Source organism: Salvelinus sp. IW2-2015, linkage group LG33, assembly GCF_002910315.2.
Source record: "Salvelinus sp. IW2-2015 linkage group LG33, ASM291031v2, whole genome shotgun sequence".
NCBI lineage: Eukaryota > Metazoa > Chordata > Actinopteri > Salmoniformes > Salmonidae > Salvelinus > Salvelinus sp. IW2-2015.
Window position 1 is genome coordinate 15,411,150 of NC_036872.1, and position 27,836 is coordinate 15,438,985.

General features: G+C 39.4%; 1 long non-coding RNA gene across 1 annotated transcript; it reads left to right on the forward strand.

The window, feature by feature from the left end:
• The first annotated feature begins 22,491 nt into the window (after positions 1 to 22,491).
• LOC111957787 (uncharacterized) lies at positions 22,492 to 24,279 on the forward strand. The gene is made up of 4 exons (XR_002876451.2): positions 22,492 to 22,645; positions 23,279 to 23,373; positions 23,651 to 23,767; positions 24,103 to 24,279. It is a non-coding gene; the product is annotated as an uncharacterized lncRNA (long non-coding RNA).
• Positions 24,280 to 27,836: the final 3,557 nt, after the last annotated feature.

The following is a 27,836-nucleotide window of genomic DNA, read 5'->3' on the forward strand; positions in this document are numbered from 1 at the left end:
ATTATGTGTTTCCTATTCAATGTTCTTCACACTTTCAACAGTATGGAGACACAAATATCTTAATTTATACAACGAGTGGGTCTAATCCTGGATGCTGATTGGTTAAAATCACGTTCCAGCCGGTGTCTATTACATTACTTACCACCGGCTAAATTTATGATGGCGAAATATCTATTTACTGTTCCATCTCACTGTACAATCCACTGTCTCATAAGCCTTAAGTATGTTTTTCCTATTCAATGTTCTTCACACTTTCAACAGCATGGAGACACATGTATTTTCATTAACACTTCAAAACAAAATATATCAGAATTAATGTTCTATCTCATTCCGTAAATCATCCATATTTCATCCCCTTATCCAGTCCTCTCCAAGGTGCAGGATCATTTTGCAGCTCACGAGTGCTGGAATTTCCCAGGAAGATGTATTGTGGCTGTTTTCTGGGAAATATTAAGATCCAGCCAGCAGCGAGAGAAGGCGAGGAGGGGGGGAGGAGGGGGTCACAGACGCTCAGTATCATCGTCTCTCTGATGATGAAATGCCTCTTATATCCCAGTTCTCTCTCTCTCCCTCTCTCTCTCTCTCCCTCTCCCTCTTTTTTTCTCTCCTCTTTCTTTCTTTCGTTCCCTCATTATTTCTTTGTTTCTTTCTTTCTTTCCTTTCTTCTTTCTTTCTTTCTTTATTTCTTTGGCTCTACCTCCTCCACCTTTCTATCTTTCCCTCCCCATGCTTTGCCTGCTTCGTTTTCTGTGTATATTTATTTCTTTGTAGCTCCGTCCTCCATCTTTATCTCTCTCTTTCCCTATCCCTTACTCACCTCTCTTTCGCTCTATTTTTTTTTCTCTCTCCCTTGTCCCCCCTCCCTTCACATCAAACATGGCGTCTGTCTTCTCCAGGTCTCCAGGGCAGAGTCCAGGGTGGGCAGTGCAGGCAGCCACTAAGTTCACTAGTGAACACTCTCCCCTGTCATCACCACAGTACCACAGAGCCTCCACATCTGCATTGTCTTACACTGGTCATCTGCACTCCACACCCCTTCACCACCCCCTCCTCCAACTCCTTCATCTATAGCATCCAAATACTTCCCCTTGCAGCTTTTTGAAGCTTCCATGGGTCACCGGACCCTGAGCACAAATAATTTTAGCTGGTTTTGGGGTGGCTTACCAGAAAGGTTGGGAGAGACAACGAAACCCAATCTGCAATGTTTTCACTGCAGGGTTATTTCTCTTGCCAAGACAGCGATGGTCAATCAGTGGTGATCCCCAAACAAAGAGGAGGTTTAGGAAGCCCTCGCTGGTCTGAGTGTCATCGTTGCAGTTTACTTAAACCTTTCTCCCCTCCTGCTCCAGGGGAATAGGCCAATGGCATATTTAGAGTTCCTGACAGCCTGCTGTGTCTGGCTTCAGGATTCAGCCCCAGAACCACAGCACTGGCTCTCCTTTGATAAATAGAGAACACAAAACATCTCCTGGTTTCCAATAAAACTGAGCTGTTCGTTTTGACAGTATGACACCTCACTTGCCGTCCTTGTTGTTACTGAATTATTGCCCATTGAGCAGGGGAGCCAAGAAGTACTAAATATGTCTGAGACCCGTCTCCTCTGTGCAGAAAACAACCCTTACTTCAGTTGCCCCAGCACTACATATCTAACCTATACCCTACAAGATTGTGGAGAGAATGAACTTCAGCCAACACTTCATAGCAGGCCAAAACTGTAATCTCTATGAGGTGATAATTGTCTAAACATTCATAGTGTATACACCTTGGAGGCTACTCTACAGCTAGCATTCATAACACCTCTGTACGCCATTGGCCTGAGAGATGGAGGGTGCTGATAGACAGGACAGTAAGCCAGGGGATGAGCCAGAGCAGTGCCAGTGACCTGCCCACCTGCAGCTATATCAACTGAGACGGGAGTGGAAAGAGGCTGGGGTGGAATCTGAAGGCCTGGTTAAAGTAACCAGATTGTTTCAGTGCATTGTGATCTGCAGTCTAACAGACTTCCAACGTTGAATGAGTAAATAAAGTGTCCCCAGGGGCACTCTGCTGGAGACGGATTACCGTAAGAGTGTACACAAAGGAGTCTAAGCCCCACAGTACCAGGGAGCTGCAGACAAAAGCGAATGTTGGGGTTCTACCAGGGAATGGCCAGGTTTATTCATCTCATTCTGGTTGCACCAACCTCTGCTATAGCAAGCCATGCACTCACACACATACACACAAAGACATACTGTACATGTGCTCAGGTGTAGCACACACACTTGCATGTACTGTACTTACATGCGCCACACACACACACACAAACACACACCACACACACACACACCACACACACACACACACACACACACACACACACACACACACACACACACACACACACACACACACACACACACAAAACACACACACAACACACAACACACACAATTTCCACTATACATTGGGATTTTTTGGGTGTGTATGTGTGCCTCATAAGATCAGTCTCATGCCCACTTGGCTGTGGAAGAGGGCTTAGGGGGAAGTTGGGGCTGTGGCATTATGCAGCCCCATCCCATTCTGCCCCATTCTTTCCCCTCTCTGGACCTGACACAACTAAAGGGATTAGGAGCCCCTGTTTCCGTCAGGGCCTCCACCCAGGACAAAGCACTCCACAGCTTAATGTCACAGTCTATGACAAAAGTACAGATCTCTGTCAGTCAGCTTGGGCCGAAATACCGGTGTTTGTAAACTAATCTCATTAAGAGATGAACAAAAAGAGTGGCAGAGAAAGATGTTTTTGTTGTTGACTAAAGTGTGTTTAATGACAAGTGCTAACGTTATCAACGCAGATCACATACATGTATGTGTACATGTACATTCCTACTGAGTATGACATATACAATTAATCAGTGAGTGTAGGTAACAGTAATGATTTATGAGTTTTGAGTGAATGTACTGCTACAACGAAATATGATTACAGACTGCACAAGGGGCAGAAGAAAGAGAAACAGAGAGATAGAGAGATGGAGAAAAATACACTGGTTGAGGGTAAACATACTGCTATGCACAGATCCTCATGTGGTGGTGGAATGTGTGACGTTAGTGTGAGAGTGCGCCAAGGGCACACAGCAGTCGGACTGCAGCACTTACCATCCTGATGCCACCCCTTTCTTGTGTATCTGTGAAAAGCCTACGTGTTGGAAAAACATTCCAGTGTGATCACATTTACGGAGTGCAGGGGGCCAGCTCTGAAATCCTGAGCCAGAAGAGGCCTTGTCTCAATTCCACATGCAGGTTCGACTGGGATGCTTGTAGAACAGGCATGGACAGATTGGTTGTTCTGCAGATACAGTACAAACACTAAAACATTATTGTAAAAAAAACAGCATTCTAATTATTGATCAAATTTTTTCACATCAATGAAAACAGCCATCCTAATATTTTTTTCACAAATTGACACGTCTACTAGTGCCATTAACCTTGTCCATTTTTCCTTGTATCTTCTCTCTAACGCTCTCTCTTTCTCTCTTATAAAGGGATAACTGCAGATTTTGCTTTTTTATTTCAGTCTAATTTGTAGATTGGATTAAAACATTTTCAGTATTTTTTGAATAGTTGTCACCCTCTGCCAATGATCCCCTTAGGAGTTGAAGATGCTGATGGAAATCCCTATGTTCCCAAGCCTTTACTCATCGCTGATTAGCATTCCTATCTGACTGACAGGTCCCACTGACTCCCTCATTGGATCTCTAACTTTAGGAGCTGAGGTTAACTTGTGGCTACCAACAAATTGCACGCTTGAGTTGCTTTGCCCCCTTTGCTATCATTCTGAGTAATGTGAGCCCACCAGGCAGTTCCCAGTACCGATTCCGACTCCACTCCTCCTCAGGCCAACAGCTCCCCCACAACAAGCCACAGAGGCGTAGCCCCACATCCCTACCCACCAGCCTGGCCTCTTAAGTGGTGATGGGCATTAACATGGCTGAGCCTCTGTGGCTTGCCAAAGTATCTTGCTAGCTCGTCCTTTTTCAACTGCAGTCATACACATGCGCAAGCATGCACACACGGACAAATGCAAAAAGACACAAAGACACAAAGACACACACACACACACACACAATCACACACTGTGATTAAATGAACAACTAAGCCTATATTACCATGGTTTGGATGTTGGGAATAAAATATTTATAATTGAATGTGGGTGGAAGAGAGCATCTTATAATTGCAAACTCAATTAACCATTGGGAAATGCACCAAGTAAATAAGAAGTGCATACGGCATTACAAATAAATACCCCCTAAAGTACCATGAACAGGTCACGATGAGTAGGGGGAAATGGTTTGTACGTCATGAGATGACAGATGATTGCATCATATTATGCTGCTGGGACAGGCCAGGCAATGTTGACATAAAACTCAATACTTCCTTACAGAGGAACACAGCTAGACCAGTCAGCTCCTTGCCGCGCCATGCACTAAGAATCCAGGCAAGCTGAAGCAATATTATCCAGCTTACGGCAACTAACGTTAGATTTGTCTTTCTGCAGGGGCCCTCTACTTCTATACCAGCGCTAGCCATAGCCACTCCATCATCCCCTTTCTCGTTCTTTTGGAAAAATTAGAGAACAAAGAATGTTACGTCTTGCAAAATACGTCTCTCTGTTTTTGACCTGGCTAGTCCTCTATCATATCATCAAATGCACCATGACATAGCTACAGTATAGCCAATGTGTAAGAGTAACTTTGTCCTCTACTCCAGAATGTCCCCGTACACAGGGATGGAGGCGGCATRAGAAAACCTCGACCATTTTGCGTGAATCCCTGTTCACACCGAGAGCAAATGCCACACAGGAGTGTCGTACACTACAGTGAGTGGAACACAGAGTGAGTTAGTGCAGCTAGTGTAGAAACCTAGCTGTCAGCATGTATCCACCACCCCGCATCCTGAACACAGCTAATTAAAAAACAACATTTCACAGGAGGACACGCCTAACAGGCCTAAAAAGCACCAATCAGCACACCAGGGGCTCGTCCAGTGCTGATAGTAAGGGGCTCTGGTGTCATGTGTTCAGTGGTTTGTTATAATAATGTGCATAGTGACTTGAGCAATACTGCTGCTTCAACATATATTCAAATAGTGGATCAAGTGGTTAGCAATATAGATTAGAAATTGTAAATATTGCAATAGATAGCAGAAATATTTATTTAGCAAAAAAATGCATTCTAATGGAAATATTTCACTAGATCTGTTGCCACCTATCTGCACTTGTCTGAGCATCACAATATAATAGTTTGCAACAATATATTTTCAGAAATAATACACCTTAAAGGGATACTTCGGATTTTGGAACCGAGGCCCTTTATCTACTTCCTCAGAGTCAGATGAACTCGTAGATACTGTATCAGTTTTTCTCTCTGTGTGCCGTTTGAAGGAAGTTTCTAACTAGCGCAATGACTGTAAGTCTATGAGTATCTGCTAGCATGCTAGCAGACTGGAAGTTTATGGGTATCTGCTAGCATGCTAGCAGACTGGAAGTTTATGGGTATCTGCTAGCATGCTAGCAGACTGGAAGTTTATGGGTATCTGCTAGCATGCTAGCAGACTGGAAGTTTATGGGTATCTGCTAGCATGATACTTGGTTAGGGAAAACGCCCCTCTCGGGGAGATACATGTGTCCTCTAATGATGTCTAATTGAACTCCCAACACCAGGTCAGAAGCAGCTCTCAAGGGGATGGTGTATTTCCACTCCACTTCTCACACATCATCTCCCTCCCCACCGACCGACCAACGACCACCTCATGGTTTCTACAGTTACAGTTTCCACCCAGCAGACAAATAAACCGACCATACCTATTTGCTTTGGTTAGTAGTGGCTTTACATTGTCACCTGTCCTAGTCTAAAGTACTTTGCATACAATCTCAATCATGTATGGAGAATTGAGTAAGATAACACATTTTAAAAGTCACATGACATTATATAAATGTACAAAGTTTTGCATTACATTTTCCATGTGATTAATAAATAAAAAACATGTAAAAAATTATTGGGGCCAGTGGAAAATGTCATTAATATTCTGTATTATTTCCATTTAATTTTATTAAAATGTACTGATAAAAAAAGTGAAAAAGCAAAATTTCGAAATTCTTATAAACTGTGCATTTGTCTAATGTGTAAATCTTCTATTTAGTAAATTGTGAGAACAAAATATAAACTTCAACATTCTCTACCCTTCTGAAACTTAATTAAATCCAGTTGTTTATATATCAACAGGAGAAAGTCTTAAGAACATTTAAAGAATTAAATCCTACCCTAATCCTATAATAAGATTATTCATCCTAACTCTGAGCCAGGTTTTGTAAAACTATGTTGGAGGGAGAATTTACTGGGACACACAATCATACACTTCCTTGGTATGAACATAAAGCTGTAAATTGTGCCAAAGGTGTGAAAATGAACATTTGCCAATCCCTTGATTTATGGTAGCCAGAGATGATTATGGGGCATGAATCATTTGCTGTAGGAATGTAATTAGGCACCTCTCCCTTTGTATGGCAAGGAGCCTGCCTTGCAGCTCATGGCAGTTTGTGGGCTGACAAACGCATCTTAAATTGGTGTCATAAAAGTCAAAAAGGTGCCAATTACACCTCTAAGTATCCCATCAACGCAAATGAAATAAACAAATAAATACAGATAGTGTTGTGTACACATGGGACCCCCCTGCTAGTTGTTGACCTGAGAATGATGGAAGGTGAAGAAAGGGAGGCTGGATGGTGTAATGATGGATAATAGTATGGGTGTACATGWCAGGAATCAGCAGGTTACTGTTTAGAGGCTGTGGATACCCTGGAAGGTCACAGCATTACAAGGGTTACAACACTTCACGGCCAAAACAACACTCCAATTGTGAAAATAAACTACTGCCAGTTCAGACCTCATACACAATTTCACACACGCAAGCGACACACATCCACACACACCACACCACACACCCACACACACAAACACACACCACACACACACACCACACACACCACACACACAACACAACACACACACAGCACACACACACACACACACACACACACACACACACACTATACGCAAACACCACAGAGAGAAAGGTGGTCAAATAACAGGATCCCTCTCCGTGCCTGCCTGCACTGTTTGTCTATGTCACTGTTTCCTGGCTGTATCTCCCAGGCAATGGCATCCCGGAGCTGCTGCTATGAAATTCACATTGTTACTACTAACTGCCTAAGGTCATGTTGGATAGAGCAGGATGAATAGCAGACAATGAGAGTGATGCGGGGCAATAGATGTAGCTCATTGTTTGATTCACGGTATCTACCAGAGAGCTATAATGTACCAGTGATTGAAGTAGCAATGTTAAAAAGCTCTGACACAAAAAGTTTAAAATTGAGTGACAAGCATGAAGAGCACTGATGCAATGAGTGGGAACACAGGGCACCCCTAAGTCCACATGCTACACAAAGACTGTGCAGGGAGAATACACTTTAGCCCCCCATCGAGACAACAGCAAACGCCATCAGTCAGTTTGCTTCACCATTGTCAAGGCTTTATTGGATGCGCGCAACGGTACGTTTTCGATATCACGCATGCATGTGATCTGCCACAAAATATCATTACTGCATCCATGTTCTTGCTGTTGGTTATAGAAAAATAAATAACTACATATATAAATGTATTTTTAAAAATAGTTTTACTATACATTTCCATTGACGTTTAATTAGTCTACCAATTAAACGTGTCCAAAGTAAACGTTTTAAAGGTCATAATGATAATTATGAATATTAGTAGTAGTAATAATAATAATCATCATCATCATAATAATGATAATCATAATAATAATAATATTTTTAGTTCGCAGAGTGTATGGAGAACATTTACGCATGCCATTGTTGCTTTTCGCAGGCCGATCTTGTTATTTAAAATGGTCGAATGATAACCTATTATTCCTATAATGTAATAAAGGAACAGAACTAAATACAGCATTTTCGTATATAGGCCCACTATATTCACAAAAAGGCTTGCATCTCCTTCTAGTTCTTTTTTATAATCTCTCTCTCTCTCTCTCTCTCTCTCTCTCTCTCTCTCTCTCTGTGTGAGTGTGTGTGTGTAATTATTACAATGACATAGGATTAATAACGAAATAATATCAACAAACTATTCAAATGGGTGGGTCTACATGTTTGGGTTGTTGTTTATCTTGAAACGAGACAAAGGCCTACACTGCATTAAGACCTACAATTGTCTCAAATATTTGCATTAAGAAAAAAATGCGCTCCGATGTTGAATGGTTGAGGTTACGACATGAATCATGCTGTCCTACTACCATGAACAGGGTTAGGCTAAATGCTCCACTGAACGCTGCAGTGACTACCATCAGTCTCCAATCCAACGACAAACTAAACACTTGCCGCAAGAGATCCACGTCATAACAATATAAAATATAAACGAAATTGCAGATAATAAAGTGCCACTAAAAACCAACTGTTCTGTGACTGACTATCATTTCGACCAAGTGGTGGACACTGCATAGGCTACCTACATCAACGTTAGAAAAGAATTACGACTAACACTAACGTGAATTGAAACTGTCTGCCTGTCTGCCTACCTGTTATCACACGCCATATAATAAAAATAAAGAAAATATTGAACAGCTTAATTTTTTCAATTATAGGTCTATGATAGGCGTAAATGTTACCTATGTTTTCTAAAGAGCGATATAAGTCCAGGCAACTGACAAGTAGGCCTAACGGAAGCGCGTTTCTGTGCTTGCGCAAGAGGACCGCATTCGACCGCGTGAAGAGTGAAATTATTGGAAAATTGGACACATCAGCTAACAGTGTAGGGCTGATGACTTAAATTAAATCAAAGTGGGTTATTCTGCTGCAATTCTGAAATGGTTGGACACACTCTAAACCAGAATTATACTCATGATTCCCAATTGGTTATAGGCTAGGCCTAGCCAATGCCTATTGGTGATTATCCTTGCGCGTAAAACAACCACACAACATATATAAGTATTATTGTCCTTACTGTTGGTAGTCATGTTTGCAGTACAGTTTCCTATCCCGGAAGTAACAACTGGTAGTGAGAGGTTGTTGACACACAGCGCACTGCAAACACTCCTCGTGCCATGAGGAATCGTTGACTCTCATCAGAAACCGATCAGATATTGGACGCTGGCATCCTTCACATACAGATCGGTGATGGTATTCTGTCCCTAAAATGGATGCAAAATAAGTTTAAATTCAACAATAATATTCATACTAGCTCTATTTTTGTATTTCTTTATTTACAATTTAAATGTTCAGTTTAGATATTAAATATGAAGTAATAGATTATAAACATGTCATAAACATGTAACTATAAAAGAGAAAACACATGCAGTCCTTATCACACTACAAGACCAGGTTGTAGGGCCTAGTCTAATAACTACAACGATCATCGAAATATAGACCTGGAGTGCTTAGTGAATGTGTTTTAATATCTATACCAAAACCACTAAAATCAGGAATGATAAGGCCAGCTAGCGGTGAAAATATTTGTTGAATGTGATAGCCTATGCACTAACAAGCAGCAATCAATTACAGTAACTTTCACCAAATTATTTGACGTAGTAATAATTTCACAAATGAATGAAACAGGCTATTGTGTCGGAGTAATACGGAGATCGTGAACACAGTGATCAGTCATTTGTGTTATTTGTTGCTAAGAATACAATACATTCATATTTAAAATTACATCTAAAGAAAATGGTAAAATATATCAAATGTTAAGGTAGGAGGCCTACGGGTCATGAGAGGATATAGTCTGCATAGCTGCGGACATACAATTACAGCAATGGTGTATTCATCAAAGGTCTCGTATTGTGTGTGCTATCTGCACTCTCCGGCTCTTTTAATACTATGGATGCAGATGAAACTAAGCAGGACTTACCAAGCATGACTCCAAGGGTAGCTTGACGATGGGGATTATCTTCAATCTTTATACCGTCTAACATCCTTGGGTACTTGGAATGGTTTCTCTTCGAGAAACAGCGTTCCAGTGACTTGGGACCTGTTGCAATATCCATAACAATGTACTGTCAGACGTGTTTTCGCTTCAAATCCTAGCTAAAGCCGACACTATTTGCTGAGACTACTCGCACACACACACATACACAAACAATGTGTGTTCCCAGATCGCTAACTTAAAAAAAAAATTTTTTTAAAAGGCGTCCAAATGTTAAGACCGGTTCCACTTTATGTGGGGCTATCCTAAGCAGAATCTTCAGATGTCACAGAATCGTAAGAAGCGGCAATACATTTGACAAATACTATTTTGAGCAGTCACCTGTTAATTTGGACTGAATACGTTTCGGCTATCTTCTTGTTTGCACCCGCGCGTGGCCAGAAGAGAAGGCTATGGAGGAGGGACGTATCCGCTCAAGACTTTTGCTTCTAAAACAACAAAAACAACAACAATTGTAACTCCAAGAAATATGAGTGAAATGTTCCAATGGTAACTCTTCAAATACTATGCCGCTCGGTCGGATCCCTGCAGCTTGAAAAGTCTCAGACCAAGATTGAAGCCAATAGATCCTCCTCCCACCCCTCCGTGGTCACGTCACTTTTTTTGGGACTATTTACTGCCATTGGGATGCTATTGGTGCTCACTGTTGGTGCGCTCTAAAGAGTTGAACTGAGTTTCGGCTATCACTTTGAACAAAGCTATAGACAATATGGTGAGAGAAAAAAAGTATAGTCAGTGTACAACAATTATAAAATAGACAACTCAAATACTGTACATAGTAAACTAAAGGTATATCAAGTAACTTGCTACAACCATTTGCAAGATATTTTTATTTAGTTAAAAGTGTACTATTGTTAAGATTATAATGTATTATTATTGTTTTGATGATGATAATGATGATGATGCAGATAATGCTTATTGTTATTATTGTTATTATTGTTATTATTGTTATTATTGTTATTATTATTATAATTATTATTATTATTATAACTACAATAGTAGAAGTAGCCTAGTAGGCCTATTGTTGTTGATTTTGTTGGTGTTGGTGAGGATGCTTCTTCTTCTTCTTCTCCTCCTTCTTGTCTTCATATAGGTTAGTAAATGCTTTGAAATCAAGTATTGGACCATCACGCGTTCGAAGTGCACATGCTTTGTGGTATTGTGTCCACTACAAAGACTTGAACCTAGTGACCCCTCTACCGCCGACGCACCTGGCGATGGGGTGACGATAACTGAGCAGCGTGTAGCGTAGAGGCCGTAGCCTATACTGACTTTTTTTAAGCAGTAGCATATATCCATTTGCAATGTATTTTAAAAACAGGATGGAACCTTTTTTTACGTCGTTCATTCATTCATTTAGAGCTCTCGTTTTAACAATATAGGTTGATGTTAAATTGTTAATAATACTGTTGCCTAATATATTATGAAATGCGACCTGTTTGCCTGTACACCTAATTTGCATTAGCCTAGTTATTGTACGCAGTTGGATATCCTTTTCTTGTTGGTTGTGAGCAACCCGAAAATGTTATTATTATGGTGTAGTGTAAAATTATACTAAACAATTATGCATTACATTCACAACATTTAGCAAAAACAAATAAGTGTAGTTATACTAATTATTCATACTGACACAATTATGCTGTTCTGTGCCGGACACAGGCCATCATTATAATTCAGCAGAGGGCTGTTCCTTTCATCTGTTTTTATCAATCGCAGGTGTCCTCAGTTGTGACTGAGATGCACACCGATTTATTCATGACAGGATGGCTCAGAAAAGCAAGCCTTGGAATCGAAAATAGTATCCCCAACGAAAAAAAAGAGGCACATTCCTCAATTCTAAATTATTCCCAATTTCAACCAATGATACACATGTAAAGAAAATAAACCATGTTAAACCATTAAATTAAATTAAATGCAACGAGTTTCCACTATGTAGGCCTAGCCTATATAACATAATGTTTGTCCTATACGTAAAATATTTTAGCTTTCCAATGCGGGTTTTGTGTTTTAAGATGTCGGCAAAGGTGAGGAATGCGAGTCGCCGGTAGCTGAAATTACAGGGTGCTGTACATAATTCGTTATGCCTCCCCTTTTGCAGTACTCCAGGGATTCAGTACATTGGAGGCATTGGGACACTTCGGGCAGTCACTCTGAGATACCCTACCTCTTATACCTCATCCCTCTCTATCTCTACAGTAGGCCTATACACCACTAATTACAGGCCTAGAAAATCTTGCAATATGCACAACTTCATGGTTTTGAACATTCCTTATCCCATAGTTTTGGGTATGGAGAGAACTCAGATCTACGGTTCTGATGTGATTCTGGTCTCAGTTTGATCAGGCACAACATCGGGCAGGAGGTGGGTTGGAAGAGACGGCCTCTGCTTAAGTTAATTACTCGAATCGGCTATTATTTATCGCAGCGCGTCTAAATCCAAAAGGATATCCTAAATGTCCTAATAGTCAAATAAATACTCAATCAATCTCAAACCTACTTGTCAGCGAAATAAATGAAACTGCTACATTTTTTTTCGTTGTTTAAATAGCTTAAAGGATCTAAATCAGGTGCTAATAGTTTACTGCATTTAGTCCATAGGCGACTTTAAGCAATATCGTTTCATGTTGCTGCTGAGTTGATACATAAATAATGCATAAGAAATATGTCGAAGATGCCAGAAATATTGTAACTCAAATTTGATTGCGAATAACAGCACTTTACACTAAGAATTTGCAGCCACATCAAATACAAAACAACCAAAACAATAATAACAATAATAATATGAATAAGAATACATTTACAATCGCAGTTAAGGCATTCAAAATAACCAGGTATATTACATTAGAAAATAACAGGAAAGCAAAATTCTAAATAAAAAAATGACAATAAATGATCATATAACATTTTTTAAATCTTAGTTTTAGGTTAGGCTTACCGTATCCATATGTGTTCTTGATATCCTTTGTGGACAATATGGTGAACTAGCCCACTTTGCAATGTTCAAAGCCATAGAACTGGTCCATGATTTGTTTACGATGCCCTCTGGCGTTCAGAAGAAGAACTGCTAAGGACTGAGTCTGTTGGAAGAATTGTGTTGACTACAATGCTTCATGCGTCGACTATTTAGACATATTCTGGATTGCAATTGGCCTGGATTTGATTGGGGAAATATATTTGTTTATATGCAAAACTACTGCTTCAACAGATACTAATGTATTATATTTACTACGCCTATATACTGTATGTCAGAGGCATCAGACAATTGTATTTTGAGAAATAGATCATTCGAGTACAATAGAATAATATATCTATAATAGATAGACAACGTAGAGTAGTAGGCTTCATGAACCGTATTTCTATGGGATTGACCTGCCTGACTAAGGATGGTTGCCTATACCTGCTAAGGATGTAACGCTGCACTAGAAAAGCCCTGCATGACACATCTGTGATGTGTTTGTAAAATATCAACCTCCTCTCATTTTCCAAATGGTAAATGTCGTCCGTATATTGGACTAACTATTCAAAGGGTTGAAACAGAATACTACTCTTGGTCTACCATTGTGTCATATCGACAAGAAAATTCTAAAGCGATCATAATGAACACAAACTACTGGCAGTCGGACACCAATCGGATATGCCAATAATAAACCAAATGCTGTGTTTTTGCCCGMGGCTTTTAATGGGTCTCTACATGAGAACGCCTCCCCCTAAACTATTGAAGAAACTTCACGCAGCAGGTGTGTTGCATGTGCACCCTGGGAAAAGGTCCCAATAAGTATGCTAAGAAGGTTATGAGAATCTGTTTTCAGTAAAACAACCCATTTCTATTGCATCCACCGAAAAGGTAAGAGGTTATTGTTTAAATGCAATGCATGAAAGCTCAAGTTCAATTCGTTGCTGRCCTATATGGCAACAACGACATTGACTTTATTTAGATTTTAAATASGCAACAGGCCATACAAGACATAAGAAAACGAAACAAGAGGCCGAAGAATGAACTTCGTATTGTTAATTTACAGAAATGTCTAAATAGGTCCATGCGAGTCACATTTTTTTAGTCGTGTGTAAAAAAACAACAATATTCTGCAACTGAATGTAGGCTACTTTGTCACCCAGGTKAATATATTATTTTATCAATTGTTATTGCGTTTTTCCTACGGTAAAGTAGACAMTAATGTCGTAAAACAAACCAAAAATCAAAAGGCAAAAATTTMAAAAGCAAATAAATTCGTTAAAGTCATTTGTTTATTTGTATTTATTATTKCACCTTTATTTTATCGGGGAGTCCCATTAAGACCGACGTCTCTTTTGGAAGGGAACGCTGCATAAGTCATCTTATATTCAACATTTATATGACAACCAAATGTGATTTATTCTTCATTCTTCACGTTTTTACCCTCCACACCGTGAAATGTTAACTGTGAGAGCCCGAGGCAAAGACTGTGTGTTTGTGTGAGATCACTGAGAGAGATGTGARGGGTCAGGTCAAGACCTATTTCATTATCGGCTCTGAGAACCTTATGTTACTTGTTATATAATCGCCAAACCTACTATAACAGACCGATAAGGAATTAAACACAGGTTATAACAACTATATCAAAAGACAGATTATGGATTTATAAGACAACTCAAAGACCACTTTATATCTTTACCGCCATCATAATGATGGGTCTCAAACATGTTGTGATAACTAGTTGAATTACAGCAGAAATTCGTTGTATTGAAGTTGATTTACTGTTATTACTGTTATCTTTGTACTATTATTGTTACCATTCTTMTTATTMTTATTATTGTTATTATTAATAATAATGAAGACCTCAAATTGTGGTGTAATATTGCCAAGTAGACATTAGTTTGATTGATATGTATTTCAAGGGTATTTGAATACACTTAACTTATCTTGGGAACTATATTGCAATTTACTTTAATGCAAACTCTTACCAAAAAGTCTATGAGAGTCTTTACATTTTTAATATTGTAATATTCATCCAGCATTAGTTTTACTGTAATTACCAGCATAAACATGATTACCAGATTACTAGAAGGCTATAGCATAGAGAAATGAATGGTGCCATTTTCAGTGACTTAAAGCTTGTGTGAATAGCTTGGGAACACGTTTGCTTACAATAAAATGGAACATGCAGAATATAAGTAAGATAATGTGTTTGCATAGGGATTGATGAACTACAATAAAAGCCAACCCAATAGCTGATTTTGAATGCTAYATTGATTATGCATCAAAATATATAGGTGTCAAAATGTGTCAAATGTGTTCACTCACAGTAGTAGAAAATGAGTTTTGTATGGACACGTAGTTTTCACTCTCTCTAGTATAAAAGTGTWTCTGTTTAATATTGTGCATGGGGTACAAACTATGATTTTACAGTATTTTGGGGATGAATAAATTGTAGGGCAAACATAGAATGGGTGAATTTGAGTTACAATTGGTACAATCTGTAAAATTGGTAGGCTGGCTTTCAACATATCCAACAATAATCAACATAATAATGGAAATAAGCACTTAGAGATTAAACATTGTGGAAAACATTGTAAAGCTTTTTACAAGGGTCTTGTATTCTACAAAACACTAACCAGACTTGAAATACATCAGATCAGATGATATTAATGTCAAATAAATATTATTCCAAAATATTGAATGGCTACAAAAGGATATAGAAATACAGGAATGCAAAACAAACTTCCCTCTCATAAAAACAGATGGCTTATTTAGTCTGGAAATCTTAGTGAAAAAGCCAATCCCTGACTGAAAGATTACACCAGAGACATACAGTAAATTGCAGTGGCTGAGGACTTTGGTGGTTTAACTCACTTTGATCTTGTAATGCATGTTCCTCAAAACCTTTGGCTCTCCATGATGCTTCTTTAAAGGCAAGGATAAAACTGCTCTAGCAGTCTTGTTTGCCCCACACAAGATATGACTTACGCTAGTTTAAGTAGCTGCTTACAAGCATAGGCTGAGGTACACAGAACATGAGATGTCTCTGAGATATCATACAAAATAGCCATAAGATACTTTTTACCTATARGTGTTGTTTTTTCAACTCTCACCTCTTGACTTCTGAAGGCCACACCTGGAGAATAGACCATCAGAATCCTTTATCGTGCAACTCAAACATGCCCTCTGATACATTAACATCCCAAACTACAAATATCCTTGATTTAGCCCAATCAAACATAACATAATATAGTTAACAAAATATAGGACAGGGAAACGATGAGCCATAAAAACAACATGAAAATGAGTTAAAATTGTGAAATATGAGTGCATATTATATGTGTATCATGCAGAAATCTCAAAGTGACATTATCATTTTAAAATACACTGGTAACCCCTCTCTGAATAAACAGGTAGCGTTCACAGCAGAATGTACTCATACAGATACATATAAATAAGGAACAGAGTGCTGTAAGTATACTGGCAACATCAATAAAAACAAACATACTTTATCATACATCAACAACAACAAAAGAACAACACAACAACAGTGTTGAAATGATCATTTTCACAGTACCAGTCTACACCCGTATGAGAGAAACCCCATCTGAAGCACGATGGCTCTCCTCTATAGTATAACAGAACTACAGTGATGCCCCCTGCTGGACAGTCTGACACTATGTGACTCAACTTGTGGTTCATTCACAAACACTGAAAATCTCAGCTACTGTTTCAGCTCCAGAACACTTCTAATTGGATATGGTAACAGATTATCTAACCGTTTATATGGTAGCAGATGTGTAATGTCAAAATCTTGAATGCATGTTATCTACAATAACTGAGCATGTCAAACTGTTACACMAAGTTACTGTGAACAGTAATGTAATGTTGCACATATAATGAGTGAGTAATATAATCTGAGCAATATTTCTTGAGAATGAAAAACTATATCTGTCATTCAGAAATGGCTTAATTCCAGACTGGCACATCATATACAAACACTAATAAACAGATGTAGAACCAAGTAAAGAGTACTGGGTTGCCAATGAAGGATGGTTCTCCTTTCCCCGCCATTACTGCAAAGTTTCACAAATCACACACAAAATGTGCAGCCAAAAACTTCTCAAACACCTTAACACATTGAAAACAATCAAAGTACGGCAGAATTTTGCATTACCAAAACCACATTAATACCAAATCTGTGTCAGTCGCTCAACATCTATCCGTGACACTACCCGACTGGTGGTGACCATAGTTAAAGGTTGGTATGATCCATCTGGCATATGGATATTGCTGTGACTAAGAAACATTAGGCAACTGAGGTAATTGCAGAACAGAGCTGTAGAACAGTACATAGAAAACCAAGCCACATCTGGAGAAGTTAATAGGCCAAATAGACAGACAGGGGAGTTGTGTTTGTGAGTGGGAGATGATAGAAAGGCCAGAGCAGAGACTACTCAGCTGAAACAATAGAGAACATACACGTTCCTCCGTTTACTCACGTACAAGTTCCATTTGCTCACAAAAATGGTCAGCTAGAGTATCTTTCTTGATAATTATATAAGATGTGAGTGTAACAGATGCAGAAATATGGATCTAGTTGCTTTGCTGCTCTGGTGATGGCAAATGTTTCTCAATTCGAGCACGATTTACAACGATTTTTGTTGGATTGTTTTGTTGTTCATATGATTTGTCTCCAGGACAATAATGTATCCCTGACAGAAAGCAAGGCTGCAGGAAGTTCCAAGCATGATCTTGGGATATGTGCCATTTACAGCAGGCATACACAGCTTTTACTCATGTGGGACACATACATTCTCCATGTTCCTACAGACCTTGTGGCTAGAGCACTGAAAGACATTCTGAATGGATCTAAATACTCCATGCTATGTCATAATGTCATGTTAGCTTTAGGACTCCAGAAAGATGTATAATCATGTTGAACACCACACTATGGAGAATCCATTATAGAGATACTTGGACAAAACTGGCATGAAACCAAAGGCATGATTTCTTCACTTATTGCAGTTATACATGCATGCAAAGTAAGTCAGAAACCATTAGTCGATGTGTGTTGGCTATGTTACGGTCACAACTGCTGTGCAATGGCTTGGGGGCCACAGTTAAGAAAGATTTAAACTAATATTTTTATTTTATAGAATCGAGTTCATTACTTTAGGTAAATGTCACTTTTCTTGTGCAGTCCATAGGTGTACCACAGTGTTATGTGGAAATGGGTGTGTGTGTGTGTGTGTGTGTGTGTGTGTGTGTGTGGTGTGTTGTGTGGTGTGTGTGTGTGGTGTGTGTGTGTGTGTGTGTGGTGTGTGTGTGTGTGTGTGTGTGTGTGTGGTGTGTGGGTGTGTGTGTGTGTGTGTGTGTGTCATTACAAGTCTGCACTTCAGAGAAAAGGTAGAAATCCACCAGATGTTTTTCAGCTGGGTGATCTGGTAGTGAAGATTTGACAGCGTCTGTCACAAGCAAACATTTCCAATCTGTCCTAAACATTAGGCAGAGAATCTAAAACCCCTTTCCATCACAACGTGCTGCTCCTTATTGCTACCACAACTTCAGAATATCCCTTCCAGAAACTAAGAAATACTGGAACGTCTGCATGAAAGAGGAGAGAGAGAAGAGAGAGAGAGAGAGAGAGAGAGAGAGAGAGAGAGAGAGAGAGAGAGAGAGAGAGAGAGAGAGAGAGAGAGAGAGAGAATGAAGGGAAGAGAGAAGAGAGAGAGAGAGAGAGAGAGAGAGAGAAGAGAGAAGAGAGAGAGAGAGAGAGAGAGAGAGAGAGAGAGAGAGAGAGAGAGAGAGAGAGAGAGAGAGAGAGGATAAAGCTCTCTGGCTTTTGTCAAGATGAGAAAGCCAGAGCAGAGAACCATAAAGTCTAATGAATATATTAGTGGGTGTTTTCAGCCCCTTAAAGGAGAGCTAACAGGCTAAATGAAGTTATTAGAGCCCCCACCTGGGGCTGAAGACCAGGGCTTTGAACTAGTGGTCTAGTGGTACTCATGAAGATCACTAGAAAAACAATAATCTACTGTGTAGACATACAGTACAGGACAAGGTTTCCTGCTAATACTGTTTTGATGATTATGAATGTRAAATGTTCTTAAAATACATTTGGCACCATTTAGCTTTTTTCTGCAAGCCACAAAAAAATATTGTCAACAATTAAAGAATGTTCACCTAACATGCCACCGGTCAGCTTTGTATGGTGTTCCTCAGTAATGTGGGAGTAACTGAAAGGGTGATTGTTAGAAAGGGACCTCGCTGGTCTGCAGGAATTTCCTTCCTGGAGTTCATGTGCCTAGTTACCACTTTGGCAAACTCATGCCCTATGAACTGACCCTGTTACGTCCTCCTTCTGGGTTCAGCAGGGGAAATAAACCAATCSTCTGTGGAGCGCTACAACTAACAAGAAAACTGCTAGCCCAAATCTCTCAATACCTTTCTGTTTTCCCTCCGGACCACTTTCAGCTTAATAAACATCTTATCTGGGCAAGCGTCCCACGGGAGTTGCTGGGAAATCCCATGGGCAACCRGAGCTCAGAGCTGACCCTTTATTGCATTCAGGTGGCTGTGTTAAAAAAACGCTGGCCAACCATAAATGTCCAATAAAATGCATGTGGCACCTCCAGGGGTGTACAGGGTCACTGCACCTGTCTGTGGAGTAAGACTCTCCTCTCTCCTCATGGCCAGGCACGTGCACAGATAGAGCACATGCCCATTTTCCCTTCTAGTCTCCAAAGTGCCCTTTTGGGCGGTGGTATAACTTCCACAAAAATAATTTTTTGTATAATCTTTTTTGTCATTGCTGTTTGGAACCCAATGCCCGTAAGTCACCGTGATGTCATCAAGTTCAACCGCCCCGTCAATTGGTTGAACCTTTTGGTCTGCCCTGTATGGAGCTCATCCTTTTTACCCAGTCTGCCCTGTACAAAGATTGCATGTGCCTGGTATCTATACATGCATGAGATGATGTCACAGGTCGAGTGTGTGTGAAGCTAGCTACCTAGTTTTTATGCATATTCTGACCTTGTATGGTGTTCATGTTTTTGTTATTTACCCAATGTTCGCGGGTCTGATGGACCCACARCATTATTGGGTTTTTAAAACAATACAGCCATAACAGTTTACATAAAAATACTTAATATGCAGATGTTGACTTATGTCAATCACAAGCAATATAGACAGCATACATGGTTAATATTTGCCATTTACCATTGCTAGATCASATTTATCAATAAATATTGTTTTATTTAATAAAATGTGATTTTTGTTAACAAAAATCAATTATAATCAATACATGGGTGTAATAAAACATGTTTATCTTGAACAAATATAAATGAAACAAGGTTTTCATCACTATTCATGTTAATTGCTTTGAACTGAACAAATTGGAAGGACAAATCTTACATACAGTATTTATGGAAATTWTAAATGAGCCCCATTGAACATAAATTAAGATCGGTCTACACACAACATGAGGGATATAGTTTTACTGTGTGTGTTGCAAATGTATTTCTTGCACATGATGCATGTGTACTGTGTCTTCCTATCCTTCTTGAGTCCACTCACATTGCAGCGCTTCTTCTTGATGCTACCGGCTGCAATCTATAATGTTGAAAACACTTAGTTCAGGAATTTTACTAACATCTCACTCACTCACTCACTCACTCACTCACTCACTCACTCACTCACTCACTCACTCACTCACTCACTCACTCACTCACATACATACGATAGTTACAGCAGGCCAAGGTAGGAGAGTCAGACACACACTCACTTCCGGTATTGGAGTTCTTGGTTCTGTGGGACGGGCGGATGGGGCACCAGCATCCTCCTCCTGAATCCTCCTCAMAATGGCTGCAGAAGCTGGGGTTCTTGGGATATGTTGCCTCCTCTGTATTTGAGGTCTTACTAATGCCTTGCCCAGCTCCTYGAGAAAGAGCCGTCTCCTCTGGAGATTCCCTCTGTTCCAATCTGGGTTCAACGCTATCCAGATGACAAACGCGTTGTATGCCGAGATGTCCAATATATTGAAGAATATCACAAATGGCCAGCGTATGGTTCTTCTTTTGCACCTGTAGCCAGTCACCAGCTTATCTAAATTGTCCATCCCTCCTTCTGTGGCATTGTAATCCATTATGGTTTCTGTTTTTTGATGTTCCTGGCCACAGATTCTCTCATCTCTGTGCAGCGTACTCATGAGTACCACATTTTTGCCTTTCTTTGGCACGTAGCACACTAGGGACGTGTCGGCCGTGAACACAAACTTAGAGGAATTGATAGGCATGTTCCGTGTATTCAACATCTGAGGTGGGAGCTCTGGCTTGTTTTTTTGTACTGTTCTTACCATCGTCAGCTTCCTCTTGAGGAGCTCCTGTGAAATTTGCTTCCTATGCTTCCTATGTTATCTCTGTCATGGCCATGTAGTTATTCCTAAGGATCTTTAGTAACAGTTGATAATATTWAAAAAAGACATGTTGGCTCATTAAATCGTTACGAAGCAGAGCACAGATTAGGTCATAACAGTTTGAAYTTGACCCATGGTGCAATACTTGGCTGTGTCATCACACATTTCCATGGTTAGCGCAGGCAATAGACGAGGGTATAGCCTACTATTGTACACTAYTCTCCCTATTATAATTATATGTACACTAATCTTCCAACATTAGCACGGGTTAAAGAACTGAATTTGGCAATTTTCTGAATGAATCAAACCACCATTTTCTTTCTTTCATATGTAAAGGCTCTCCAACSCTGTTTTTTTATGATTCACTTTCCTAAACCTAAATAATCTTCAAAATCACAGTATATTTACATCTACTAATTGGTGATGAAACGGAGATTAATTTGCATATATTTAGATGGSTTTCTTTCATTGATCCTTAATATTCTGCTGAACCGGTCTCTCGATATTCTATTGAGTCTGTCAACAAAATTCTAACTAAAAGGTATACCGTACACCACAAGAACATATGTTGGCCAGCAAGTGGGTGGGTTTTCAGCAGCTGAATTACATGTATTTTATGCAAAGCCGTTATGCACCTTCCTAAAATAAATCTGAATATCAACTACMGTATGGGATTATAATGATGACAGACCTATGTGGGTTTGTATTTTGAATTTTGTGGTCGCACATTGAGATTCGTGGTTGTAAGTACGATTCGCAAATGTGTAATTTAATTTTGCAAGCTTGTATCATGATTTGTGAAAGATTTAACAACGGTTGCAAACTTGCATTTTGATATTTGAATACATTCAATAAGATTTGCCAGTATAATTTATTTTCAGAATTATTACAAATCCATTTACGAGTATAAATATTCAACTGTGAATCAAAATAACACTTGCAGATTTTGAATCTGTGTACACTCCGAGTTCTGTCACTGTTGTTACATTACCAAGATATTCTAAAACTGTTACAAAGTTTTGTAAATTTGTCGAAAGAGATTTGCAAGTCAAAATGTGATTTGCGTGCTGGGGGCAGCAACTTTTACTCTTGACCAATCAGTTCCTTCTGTCAAAACCACAACCACCTAACCATTGGCTGGATTGTTCCATCAATCAAATGTCAGGAAGTAGCTACCCACATGAGCAAGAGAGGATTTTTTTTTTWAAGAAAGTTTTTTAACGTTTTTCTTTAGCAAGAGAGGATGAGGTAAAATCAAAATCAATAGTCTCTTTTATTTTGTATTCATACATTTTTTTGTGTGAAAAGGCATGACAGTAGTTTGCTTATCATTTAGAATATAATRGTACATTTCAGACAAACTCCTGACCAGCTATTGCATTAGCTAGCTGGCCTCTGACATTCATCCTAGCTTCACTATCAACTGGCTAGCTTTATCAGGCAGCTTTAGATGCAAGGAAAACAAATATATTTGCTAGTTAGTTAACCATCTGATTGATATACATGCCATTGAAACTGCTGGGAAAAACTAGCTAACTACCACCATCATCACTAAAGTGTAGCTAATGTTAGCTAGGTTTCTAGAAAATAAGACTTGTAACTGACTTTTGAACACTTGTCTAACTACTTCATTCCACTGCCTGTTTATTGATTAATTGGTGACTGAAAAAGTTGGCTAGAAAAATGCCCCTCTCAATTTCACTGCAAAACTATTAGCTRGATAAAAGTAAACTGGTAAACTTGATCAAGCTTATGAATATGTAAAACTGTTTACAAAAATGATGACACATTAAAGGTAGTTGGTGTTCTCAGTAACTTGAACCAGCACTGAAATTTGAGCAGTGAGGTTCATTTATTCCCACGTTCTGCTCTTTTCATCAGGTTGAAGCACATCCCTAACACCATACAGATCTAAAGAACTTGGGAACCTCCCAGCCATCAGGAAAATAATCTTGTTCTTGGAGTTTATTCACAAGGTTCGATAGAAATAGATCCACACATGTTAAATGCTATTGTGCAAACCTGTCGCTAAACTTGTAACTTGGGAAGCTCATTCAATAATACAGACGTGGGGGATTTATTTCCCAGGGGACTGAACTGCGTGCAAGTTTTTGTTAGATTTTGACCACAATTAGTTGAATGAGGTGTTAGTGAAGTGCTGGAACAAAAAAGACTTCTGTGTAAAGAACCTATGGCTGTCATGACTTCAATTGACCAAATACAGTTACCATTTTATTTTGTTAATCTATGTAGGTTTGTCATATGATTTCCACGAGCCTGGTGAAGATGTATACAATCATAATACAAGGCAGGACATTTCCCTGCATCCAGTTTGAGGCCTGCTACCAGCAGGAACATGRAGCACTCCATGTCAGTAAATCATGCATATTGTTTATATACTGTATATATAGCTAATACTCCACTCATATGCAGAGTGAGAAGCCCTACACCATACACTTGTCTACTCCTGGAGTAACTCCCTGTCCRAGAGATTGATTAGAGGGTTTTGGGCCAATGGGAGGTCAGGGGTGAGGTCTTAGAAGTGAGAGTGAAGTTACAGACATGAAGATACAACTTGAAACCCCCCGCCCCTTTCACTCATCCATTTGACTGATTGGAAGGCACCCTTATAGTCCTCAAAAATCAACATATACAWGTTAACTCTCTTGCAAGAGCATTCCGTACCTCTAWCCATCTCTCTACAGGTGCTAGAGACAGAATATTCCAAGGACCTCCAGAGCCTTCAGATCAACTACCTGTGATCTCTCCAGAGAAGTAAGCTCCGCTGGTGGTAATATACTTGATGCACCATGTAAACCTTCTTCACTATGGTTGTCTGTCTGTGTGATGACACATATCATATTATCCAGGGCCACTGGTTGGATTTACTGTACTCACTCCAAAACACATGTACTCTCCTCACACTAAAAGTCTCCCAGACTTTTATAAAACTGAACGTGTCCATCCCTCTGTTCCCAGGTGACTCTGCAGTGGCCTAATAGGGAGATGACAATGAATACATTATGTACGTTTCACCACCAAAGCCGTGTTAGCATTTACTGCACGTTGCTGAACGATCAAACCATTTTGTTAGTGTCATTGATATAAATGGGCAATTCAAATACAGTTCATAAACATTGACTGTGATACCACTAGGGTCCTTTGGTGGTCTGGCAGCATGCTCCTTTCTAGTAATCTTACTCCCTCTCCACCTGAAATGCAACAAAAACATGAACAACAATAATACTAGTCAGTCAGTAACTTGGCTAACAAGGCTAGTTAAACACTCATGTAAATGTGCACATCAGCCAAATGATACCCAACCAGYCTAATAGTCTATTTGCAGTGAAATTTGGAGGGGCATTTTTCTTGACMATTTTTTCAGTCACCAATTAATCAATAAACAGTGGAACGAAGTAGTTTGACAAGTGTTCAAAAGTCAGTAACAAGTCTTTAAAATATAGCTTCAAATATGTCTATATTTTTTTCTAGAAACMTAGCTAACATTAGCTACACAGCAGTGACGATGGTGGGAGTTAGCTAGCTAGCCCATGACATTTATAACCAACTTCATCAATCAGATGGTTAACTAACTAGCAAATACGTGACTGATCGGCTCAAATCGGTGTTATGTAGCAAAATTTGAAATGTTTTTTTTTTTTTACATTGGATAAAGTAGAGACTCAGAGCTCCAAAATGGTATATCATACACTGCATTTTTGAGGAATAATGGGAAAGTAATTCTGCTTTGAAAGTTGATAAACTTGTAAACTCACTTTTGAGAAAAGGGCCTTTGAATGTTTTGGCACCTACTGGAGAGCTCTCCTTTGTCTACACCCATTCAGCATTGTTCACACCCTCTTAAGCCAGCCCCACCCATCTCTTTAAGGATTCACATGTGAGATAATGTGCTAAACAGTGAGTAGTGTAGTAAAGATTAAGACTAAAAGTGTTAGTAGCCTACAATAAGGAGCAATTCCAGGTAAACAGAAAGTGTCCAGATAAAAATATTTTATAAATATTAGATGACGCTGACCGAGACMCTTTTGTCTAAATTGATGGGTCATGTGAAAGAAATGCTATAACCCCCAGTTAACCCCTGTCACAGTGTTGTCCTTCACAACACCAGCAATCTAACACAAAGTGTTCACTCTGGTCTTTCTGAAGCGCTGCTTGATGAGGCTGAAGCACCAGTCGGGAGCAAACTTGGTGTGGCCTGTGATCAGGAAGTGAAGGTTGAGACACAAGATGCTACACCGCAGACCAATCTGAAACTCATCTCTTGGCATGTTCAGCCCACTCATTATCTCAGCCAATCATGGCTAGGTTCCTGACTTTTTCTTTGGCTAAACCAACTAGGCTCGTAAATGAACAGCTTCATTCGTATTTACAGATGGCATAAAAGTTTGTTATTAAGGCACATGAAAGTTTACCTGTTCGAGAAGGCATTACTGCCAAAACACATTTGGATTTTTTTTTAATGCAGACGTTCAAACGGCTCTCCTGTGAAGTTGTGACTTTCGACATACGCCCAGTTTCCTGAATCGGGTCACATATATTTGTTTTGCCCTCACATGCCTGATAAAGCTAGCTAGTTGATAGTAAAGCTAGGATGAATGTCAAAGGCCAGTTAGCTAACGCAATAGCGGCTGTCAATGCACTGGCTGGTCTGGAGTTTGTCTGAAATGTACCATTATGTTTCACATGATAAGCAAACTACTGTCATGCCTTTTCACACAAAAAAATCGATGAATACAGATAAGAGACAATTACTTTCAAGTACATTGTTTTCGTTTCATTTACCTCATCCTATCTTGCTCATGTAGGGAGCTACTTCCTGAGATTTGATTGATGGCACAATCCAGCCAATGGTTCGGCAGTTGTGGTTTTGGGGAACTGATTGGTCAGGAGTAAAATGTCCTGCCCACAGAGCGCAAATCAGATTTCTACTTGCAAATCTCTTTCTACAAACATACAAAATGTTGTACAAGCTTACAAATCTCTTTTTAAGGTGACAGGAGTGACAGAACTCCAAGTGTGCGCAGATTTAAAAACTGCATGTGTATTTTTTATTCACAGCAGAATCATTCATACTTGTACATGGATTTGTAATAATTCAGAAAATAAATTTAACTTGTAACTTGAAATAAATTCAAATGTCAAGTAACAAGTTTGCAACCATTGTTACATTTTTCATACATCATGATACAAGCTTGCAAAATAAAATTACACATCTACGAGTCATACTTGCAACCACAGATCTCAATCTGCCACCACAAAATTCAAAATAAAAACTCAAGTAGGTCTGTCATCGTTATAATCCCATACTACTGCAAAGTGCGTAGAAAAGGTGTGAGTAAGAATGGCATAATTTCCTAAGTCGGAATCGGGCCCATAGAGAGGAGTAGCTGCATCTTCAGTAGGGAATTGTACATTGAAATTTTAGATTTTATTTTGTGATGATCAGTGAGTGTGTTGTTGCAGCAATAAATAGACCTATGCTCAACAATGTTATCGCTACGGAGGCATTTGGAATTTTGTGAATTTCGAGATATTAATTCTGTGCACGGCCCTGCCCATGGACGATCAGCTTGTTGTACCACACCACCTCCAGCTCTACCACCCCTCCATCCCCTTCCTGTTTGTTATACAATGTGGTGGCATTATTTTTAGTGCAGTGGGCTAAATCAGGGTCACACAGTGTTTCTTGGTAGTCTTAAACAAATCTACTTTGAAACAAAAGTATACACATCAGACACATGGGCTTAACAAAAACAAAATACCTGTACCATGACATAGAGTTGAAATGTATTACGTTTTGAGTTTGCATCCCAATATTACACTAAATACATCACAGGAGACTAAAATAAAACAAAACCATTTGATATAGAAACACCGAATTTTTGGCGTAAAGAATTATCATGTTTATTAATTATGAAATTTAAAAAAATATGAATTAACATTCCACCCATGTGGCCACTAGAGGGCACTTTGGTCATTTGACTGCAGGAAAGAGCTAGTAGCGACAGTAACTGTCCAGTGAAAATCTAACTTTTGAAAGTTAATATTCTGTTAACTCATACCCAAGTAAGGTTGCTGAATTTTCCTAAACTGGTATTTGTGGCCAAAGCATAAATTGGACAAAACATTTAAATAATCTGAAATATAAAAAATGTCATGTTGGTTTGTTTGCAAACATCTGTCCTAGGCAATCACATCACCCTTGTTTATGACTAACTCACACATATGAGACACATGGCAGCAAACTCCCTTCATGCGTCCAATCAGAAGGACTTAATGAGGCTGCAGGTTCTGCTGAGGYCTGGACACAGCCCATTGGCCCTTTGATCTCACTTGAAAGGAGTTAATTGATCTCTGTGTTACAGCGACTTTGTGTTGTAGACCTACTCTCCCAGGAGGGAAAAAAAGACTCTGACTG